At 30.8% G+C, this 9,572-nt stretch overlaps 1 pseudogene; it reads right to left on the reverse strand.

The window, feature by feature from the left end:
* Positions 1-266: 266 nt before the first annotated feature.
* On the reverse strand, positions 267-3,862 carry LOC138349111 (7-deoxyloganetic acid glucosyltransferase-like; annotated as a pseudogene).
* Between the last annotated feature and the right edge of the window lie 5,710 nt (positions 3,863-9,572).

The raw sequence follows: 9,572 nt of genomic DNA on the forward strand, positions 1-9,572 counted from the left end.
CGTATTCATTATTATACCAAATAAAGTATCATAATAATAGCTAAATCAAAATATATATTCAGTAGTTAAATATAGATTAAAGATTTATGCAAGTCCTATTAGAAATGTTATAAACGCACAAATATATACCTGACTCTGAAAAAAAGTTGATTAACTTTTAGGAATTAATTTCGAATTAAGCATGTCTCAGTTGATTAGAGATTCTTGCTGATAACGTATTATAAAACGAAAGCAAAATGCAATAATACTAAACAAGAAATGGAAGACAGATAGTAATGAGAAATATAGAATAGAGAATATTCTTTTATCTTTTTTTGTGTGTATTTTCTAAGGGTAAAAATCATCCTTTTGTAGGATATTTAAATCATCCTTTTACAATATTTGATAATACATTACTATAATATTTAATTAATATAATAAATGTGTACATTCCGTTAGGATAGCTTAAAGAAACATCCACATAGCTAAGTAAATTTGTAGCAAACTACACATTTGTGTCTTTTTTATATTTATATTTTATTAATCAGTTTAACGTATGTGTACAAAGCTTGTATGCTAACAAATTAATATAAATAAAATGTCCAAGCTAGATATTTCTAAGCTTATCTCTTTTCTTCATTAGAATATCAGATTAGTCACAATCCATAATTCATAGTTTATCTTCTTTGCTTCCATACCATAACAATAAATTAGTCATCATCAAAAGAGAAAGAATAATAAAATCTTCATCTCAATTTTTTATCATGAAAAAGAAAGAAACAAAGGAAGAAGAAAAAAGACAATAACAATAATAATATACTCAATATAGTCTTATAAATAGTGTTTGAAGTAATGCATATCAAAGCAATATAAAAATAAAATACATTAAGTATCACAAACATCCCAAATATATAATAGAGAAATCATCAGTACTAAAATATGTTAACACAAAATTTAACATATGTCCTGCATAGTATCATCTATAGTCTTATGCTTCACATTTTCTTTAGTTTGGTAAATCCCTTAATGTCCTTGATGAGAGCTTCAAGGTCATTATTTGATGAACCCCCTTCGCCAACACTTAAGTTTGCCAACTTTTATAAATTATCAATTGATTTCTTGAACTCATCTCTTTTTATTCCCATCAAATTCTTTATCATTCTCTCTATAGTACATCTATCACAATTGTCTTTCATGTCCAACCCAATTTGCCAAAATTTTTCTACTAATCTACTATTCACTCTTTTGTCCACATTGTGAGACCAACATATCATGGGTTTTCCCTCAACAATACTCTCCACGGTTGAGTTCCATCCACTATGAGTTAAAAATCCTCCAATAGCTTGATGGCCTAGTATCTTTTTTTGTAGAGCCCAACTCACTATGTAACCATTTTCTTTGGAATCCTCCATAATATCTTTCATAAATTTATAATCCATTTCACTTCCTTTTAATATGTTAGGCCTCAAGACCCACAAAATCTAACTTTACTATTTATCAAACCATGCCAAAATTCCAAAAATCTCCTCTTTTCATGCAACTATTAAACTTCCAAAACATACATAAATTACTGATCCCACAGGTTGTGCATCAAGCCATTTTATTGAACTTTGGTCTTCTTGCCACAAACTATTTGAGGACAATAATGATGTTATTTGTTGTCCAACAAGTTTATTCTTCAATTGCAAGTGTATGGGCCCAATTCCATATGTTTTGGGAGAGTAAGAACGAATATTAGAAAGAAAAGGCCCATTTAGATCTTCAAATGTGTTCAATATAATTCCATGGGCTTGTGGGATCCGTTCAATCTCTGTCAACGCGGCTAGAAAACTTGGATCGGTCTTATAATCTACGAGACAAAAATGTGGAAGATCTCGCCATCGGAGAAGACCTTTCATGGCGGGAATATGTGTTACCAATGCGTCCAAGTTATCGTCTATATAAAACGAAAGTGTGTACTGATTTATATGATATATATACAAAATCAAAGTACTTAATACTAGCGAATAAATGATAGTGATCTAATATTACAAATGAAATTAAATTTATACAGTAATAAAAATTTATATTGGTGATGACTATAATTTAAATCCAACTATAAAATTTAAATTAAAGTTAGCAAGTTAAAATTGATTACAATTTTAAACTTTAAAAACATCTATTGATTTATGAAGAAAATAACACCATTAATAAACAACGACACGCATGCCATTTATTTATGTATGTGATTATCAATGTTACAAGATACGACAAGTTAAGAAACTCAAGGCCAAATATCCTTTGTGAACTAGTTTTAATTTTATGATATTTTTACTAGAGATTTTTATTTTATAAATACGAGATTTTTTATTTATTTATTTAATTTGTAAATGATTGGGAAGTCTCATTCTCTCAAAATAAAATATACATACATATATTTAGAATCTTAGATAATCATATCATCATCGCATAACAAACTTTTAAGAAATCTAATTACTTCTATTTGATTTCCTATGAAATAATTTATGAATTATGATATGTGAGGCCGACAAAGATGAAATAATTTGGCATACACGAATTGATAAAATATGAATAGAATAACTATATACCTTGTCGAGCCTCATTTTTAAATTAATGGCTTTAATTGTGGTGTATATCATGCATGTGTCAACTATTTAACTTGTCGAGCCCCATTTTTAAAGATCAAACATTTAACTATGCATCGTATATTTTTGGGTAATGCTAAAGCCTAAAAGGTCAGGATTTGGCTACAAAAATTTAAAAAAATTAGAATATTTTTTTATTTTAAAATAAACTGATTTTCTCCCTCTTTTTTTTAGTTAAAATGTATTAAAGTTAAAAGGGTAAAAATATTTTAAAAGGTAAGAAAAAACAGGTATATTATTCTACCTAAATTCAGGCCAAAAATATTTTTCCAATATCTTTTATGTATGTATATAGTAGATGTGAAACTCCTTCAACTAGTTCATGTGTTTGCATATTCAGATTTATAGAAAATCCTAATTGTGCGACTGCTAATAATATGTGCTGCAAAATTAATCCAAGAAATGTACCTTTGAAGGGAAGTTGTTGAGCTTGAATGAGTTTTGGTAGACACAAGTAAACCCAAAGACAAGAAGGGCTAATAGTATCAAAGAGAATAACTTGAACTCCCATATCATTTCCAATATCCACTACATAATAACACAATGCATCCGGTATAACACATGTTATATGTCTACTAAGCAATACTTCTCTAATGAAAGGCTCCGCCACGGTCTGTACGGACCATATAATGTCTCCAAATTGTTCAATGGAACGCGGATGTTCCTCAGGAAGCTCATCATGTATTGTAACGAATTGAAATAATTCATCATATTTCTCGAAACGAGATTGAACATCGGTACAACGACGGAGACGTTGTTGATTGTGAATGGTGTTGAGGAATGTGATTTTAAGGCCTGCAAGACAAAAGAGCTCAGCTAATTGTAGCATAGAGTTGATTGGGCCTTGTATTGGGAGAAAGAAGATGAGAACATGAGGAATAATGTTGCTTGCTTCTTCATATTGGTGTCTCATAACTATATTGTCTAATAGATCTTGAGGCTTTCTAGCTTTACTTGAATAGTTGGCTCTGAAATTAAGTTCTAATTTATAGATGGAGTTGATGCACTATAATATTTTTTCCTCCTACAACACATGTTCGTTAATACATATGTTTGTTTAATGGGTAAAAGGTCATATTTGTTCCTATACTTCAATCTTTTTTTACGAAAAATGGCCAAAAATAACCCTGAACTATAAGAAAAGATCTAAAGTACCTCATTCATCTTTTGGTCTAAAAGTATCCGGTCTATTCATTTTTTCGGTCTAAAATTATCATTGCATCTACCTTTTTGCTCACTTGCATGCCTTGCAACTACCAACCCTCTCTTTTTTTAAAAAAAAATATTTATTATGTGTCATTTTCTTATTGAATAAAATAAAAATCCACCTCTATTAATTTTTTCCATAATTTATCCAAATAAAAATAATATATATTTTCAAGATTCAAAGAATATATTTTTTAATAATCTATTAATTTCTATTTTGTATAGCTTTTTTCCAAAAAAAAAATTGCTTTAGATGATTAATTTTTTTTTTAAAAAAAATATTAATCATGCTACAATTAACAAGACATAAAAGATTAATATAAATCCCAAACTGACTAATATTTTTTTAAAAAAATTAATTATCTTAAACAATCTTTTTTTTTTGGAAAAAAATAAATTACTAGATTTAATTTTTTTTTTGGATCTTGAAAAGACATATCGTTTTGATTTGGATAAATTATAGGGAAAAAAATAATAGAAGTGAATTTTTATTTTATTCAATAAGAAAATGACACATAATAACTATTTATAAAAATTATTGTTAATTGCAAGGGTATAATGAGCAAAAAAATGGATGGAAGAGTAATTTTAGACAAAAAAAATGAATAGAAAAAAAATTTTAGACCAAAAATGAATGAAGGATATTTTAAGACCTTTTCTTGTAAATCAAGAATATCTTTGTATCCTTTTCCCTTTTTTTTAAAGAAGGTTTGGTTTATATTTTGGATATGTTTATACCTTGGGCCAGCAAACACCATTTAGATATACAATTTACCTTATATTTGAGGGGTTTTAAGTAGTGAATAATAACCTATAGATCTTAATTGTAGGATCTTTAAGTATAGAATGTCATGGTCAAAAATCTTAAAATATGAACAAGGAGTGCAACTACTCGTCCCGTAGACATGCATTGAACCAAAATGGAATTGGATCAATTGGCCAAGATTTTGACTGGATACGAAATTATTAGTGTTTGATGTAGTGGTATTTCTATGTGGATTTTATTTATCATTATAGAATCCCTATTCAAGATCAGTGTAATTCCTTTTCAGGCGGCTGTTGGACGGCCGCCTATTGGTGGTAGGGTAGGGTGGGTGGTACCGCTTTGCTGCCAAGCTTCATAACCACGAGGGTATTTAGGAATTGGGTTTATTTGGAGTAGAAAATTATATTGGGAGGAACTTTTAATTGAGATAAAAATCTATCTACGAAGGCCCTACGTGAGATAATAAAGGTCGAGACATAAGAGTTAACTATGGTAAAAGTATTATGAGTGATAAATATGTAATAAAAGTATGACTAGCTAGTAATAAATATTATTCCATTCATTCAATTTGTTTGATTTACTTTTCTTTTTAATTTTTTTTTACCCTTTTTAGCAATTCTTTCCAAAAAAATTTCACAAAGCATGTTGAGGACCACGAGATTAAAGGGAATTTGGACATATTTGACATATTTTTTATTTAAAGCCACAAGATCTAAAAATTTATTTATTTTCTTAAACTCCGTAATTGAAACAGAAAAAAAACTACATTCTTGGACGAGTATAAAGGCAAATATATAGTAACTTTTTTCCCTTAGTATTAAATTAAGATTAAGAAATCATACTTAAAGATCAAATGGAAAAAAAACATTTCTCAGCTTTCCATAGGACTAGCTCATTACAACTTGGTGAACAAATAGAATTAATTCTCAATCTCGGGAAATTAAAGAATTCGAGAAAGGATATATCATGTATATATGTCCCCATGTAAGAAAGAGGTATTGCATTTTGCAAAGCATTGCCTGAAAGTTGAATAAATCTAACTTTTTCTTTATCAAATTTTTAAATATTTTTCGCTTGTAAAAAGAATGTTGACATGAATCCAAGTATATTTAAGCCATGTCAGTGACCATATATGGTTTCGGAGGACTAATATGCATCCATCATAATCTAATGGGTCAGGTTCCTTTACTTTAGAAAATCACGACATGTTTTACAGGATTTCAACATAACTCCATTCACTTCAATGAGTCAAGATTCAGATTACAAACTCTTGCGACTAGGAATTAAAACTTAATCCCTTCCCCTGTTTGAAACAATTCTGTTACGTGAAAACAAAAGAATATCTCTGCTGCCCAGTGCCCACTACACCTACTATTTAGTCATTATAGACTTCAAGAACACGTCATAGCTAAATCTAGTTACAACTCAAACTTGCACAATGAATACAACTTGAAATGATCTAAATCTTTTATAACACATGAATAAATCTTACAATGAAGGGAAAAGGGTCGGAAATACCCCTCAACTTTGTCATTTAAAACTGATATACCCTTGTTATGAAAGTGACTCATATATACCCCTACTTGTAAGCAAATAGCTCACATATACCATTTTCCTCTAACGGAAATGAAAAAAAAAATTTAATCTAAATTTTTATTTTTTTCCTAAAAAATATAATCCCATATGAGTAAATTTAATCCTCGTCAAACATATTTTTTTGACTTTTTTTTTGTTTCAATGACTAATTTATAATTATTATTTTGATAATCAAATTTATTTATGTTTCACTAATATTCTTGTAAAACTTATTGTAGGATGACCAAATGTTTGCTTTGAATACGAAATTAAATTACAATACACAAAAAAAAAGGTTAATTTTTTTTTCTCTTTAAACTAAGGAATGAAAGAAAAAAATAAGAATAAGAATAAGAAACTCAAATAATTATAACAAAAGAAGTCAAAAAATAATTTATGGATGAAGAAAATTAAAATATATCTTGAACTTTGATAGAAGAATCATATATACCCCTAAATATTTTTTAAAAAAAAATTAGAAGTAATAAATATAAATTAAAAACTAATTTTTTAACTTCCGTTAAATGAAGGGTATATGTGAGTCATTTTGTAACGGCAGGGGTATATGTGAGCCGTTTGTATAACGGTAAGGGCATATATGAGCCACTTTTATAACGAGAGGTATATCATCTCCAAATGACAAAGTTGAGGGGTATATCAGACCCTTTTCCCTACAATGAATAAGCACAAATGTTCTTAAATAACAACTAAAAAAGGAAGATAGCTCTACCATGTCTCTTATTGCATATGAGAAAATATTTCATTTAGAAAATGGCGTTTGCTGTGTATTCCGTCCGATAGGAAAGCTAGGTTACGTCACTTGTTGAAATGACTAATATAAAATGGACTAATAACTTAGAACAACACTATTGATGAGAGTACTGATCCTGTGTGGTCGCGCACCAACCACTGCAGTTAAGGCAGTTGTTGCAGCCTTTATATATGTCACTTTTGCAGTGTATGACCTATTAGTCTCTTGTGGAATCAATCCCTCGTCAGATCACATGGTTTTTCAAATCATTAGAACTTTAAAATAACATTTCTCTTTTTGATGATGACAAATTATACTCAACATGTTCCCCCTTACACTTGGTTCCTCATACATAAGTTGACTGATCCCATAACCTTAACACAATCTTCCCCCGACATCATAAAAAGAAGAGCAACAAACCAAGCAGGAAATATGCAGTCAGACAAAATCCTGCCCACTTGAGAAACACCGAACATGAGTAGAGATGAATAAGAGAGATAAGGAAAGCCAATAGACATAAGGCATAGTTATTCATTGAAAATAGAGCATTAACATCCAAAATACTGCTAAACAAATTATAAGGAGAATAGAAGAACTTCCGGCTGAAACAACAATGATGGAATGTATGAGTTCACTAGTATCTATGGAATAGGTCCTTAGAACAGTTACACTAACACAAAGTAAAGTAAATACTGAAGGTAAAGGTTGCACAAACAACTTTACGTGGAAATCTCCTTACTCAATAGAGAAATATCACGACCTATCTCAACAGGACATTTCAAACTGCGTCTATAAATCTTCTCCAAGCAAAAGTAAAAGCAGTTTACAAAACGAGATTAGCCTGCTAATCTCCATTCTAAGTAATACCTCCTATTACTTAGATGTGTTAGAGCAGATACAACACTGCTCACTATTCTAATCCTAACTGATTAAGTTACCCTTAACCTAGTTCTTACAATGATACACCCAAACTTGAAACGTTTTTATCACAAGCGAAAAGATTACTACAATATAATCTCAAATACAAACAATCAAGAACAACAAGTATGGAAAGCACTTTTTCAGTTTTCAGGTCTCTTCTTTATGTTTTCTTGTGCTTGAGTATTTCCTTGAAGATGACTTTGTCTTTTTAAGCTTATGAATTTAATTTTCCAAATATTGAGTTGTGTTTTTGGAGGAGAGACTATATAAAATCAGCACAACTCCTTGGGACTGCCCATTGCTTGAGAGCCCGTTGTTCAGAAAAGTTGTGCACCTACCACATTAGAGGTGGCAGATTTTCGTACAGGCTGTCTAGTCGTATTTCATATACGGGGTCTTGAAGGGACCAGGTCCCTTGCAAACTATTTTTTGTAAGTTCTTGAGAAGACGTCTTGTCTCTCTCTACTTTTGAATAAATGAATTAATTTGTTGTTTGTCATATTGACTAAGTCAACTACAAAGAGTTATTGACCGTTAGACAAACAACTTCGTCCATTCTTATTGGTGTAGTACGCTAGCGCCTCACCAACCTTTGACACGACAACTTTTCAACTGTACCCTATTATATATCTGAACAAGAAAACTTAGCCAGGGACAAGGTCCTTACATTTGTGAGACAATGAAACATACTGTCTCGTCTTCCCTTCCTGTTGGTGCTGTACATTACGATTTTCACTTACCACCTGACATGAAAACTTTACAACTATACCTAATTTGAATCTGAACGAGAGCACTCTGCAAGGAATCTGATCCCTGCATTTGTGAGATCATCAAAACACCAAAAATATAACAAACTGTTATACCTCAGAAAATCCAATGACATATGCTAGAGACTCACCTAATGAATAATAATCAAAATGGTGTTTTCAGACCTAACTTAATGTAATTAACTTGATTTAGAAGTATTAGAGCCTACACGTCAAGAAATGACTATGACGTTCTAAAACTAATGAAATTGAACTAGTAGATGTCCTTAGGTATTGTGAAGGTTTAAGAATGTTGTATGAAAGGTAAAATTGGAAAAATACTTTAAATAGGTAAAATTATGTTTATAGGATCAAAACTTCTAGTTGCAACCCCCCACGGACCACCCTAGGGGTCTTTGAGGATGACCAAACACTTGCCTAGCAAGCTACCCAAGGAAGCAAGCTTTGTACATGGAAGGAGCATTTCTGCACCGCAGACTAGCTCTACCAATGGAAAAATGGTGGGTCCTAATCGCGGAGGTTGTCAAAAATTCCTCTGCCTAAAATTTATTTCCAAAAACTTGAGGGAACACTTCCGCGACGCAAAGTTGTTACGACGATGAAAATTCCAAAAATTTAGGTCAAGTTTGAGTTGGTTAAAAGGTCCAACTAAGTGAGGGATGTTTTGGGTGTTTTATGGGATGGGTGTATATTTATTTTAAGTCAGTTTAACCCGACTCTTATGCATCCAAAAAATCCACAAATTGAAATTCCAATTGCTCTTATCTCTCTATAAATTCTCTCTCTATCCAAACCTCCATTGAAGCTTCAAGAAGAAGATCAATTCCCCAAATTTTCAACTCAAATTTGTGGATAAATATTCATTAAGGTATGGTTTCTTTCACTCTTGAGATTCCTTTCCCCAAGAGGTCCCTCCAAAGATGTTTTCAAAAATCCCCAAAATCTAGGGTTTTTTTCTCTAC

Source organism: Solanum lycopersicum, chromosome 6, assembly GCF_036512215.1.
Source record: "Solanum lycopersicum chromosome 6, SLM_r2.1".
In the NCBI taxonomy this organism is placed as follows: Eukaryota; Viridiplantae; Streptophyta; class Magnoliopsida; order Solanales; family Solanaceae; genus Solanum; species Solanum lycopersicum.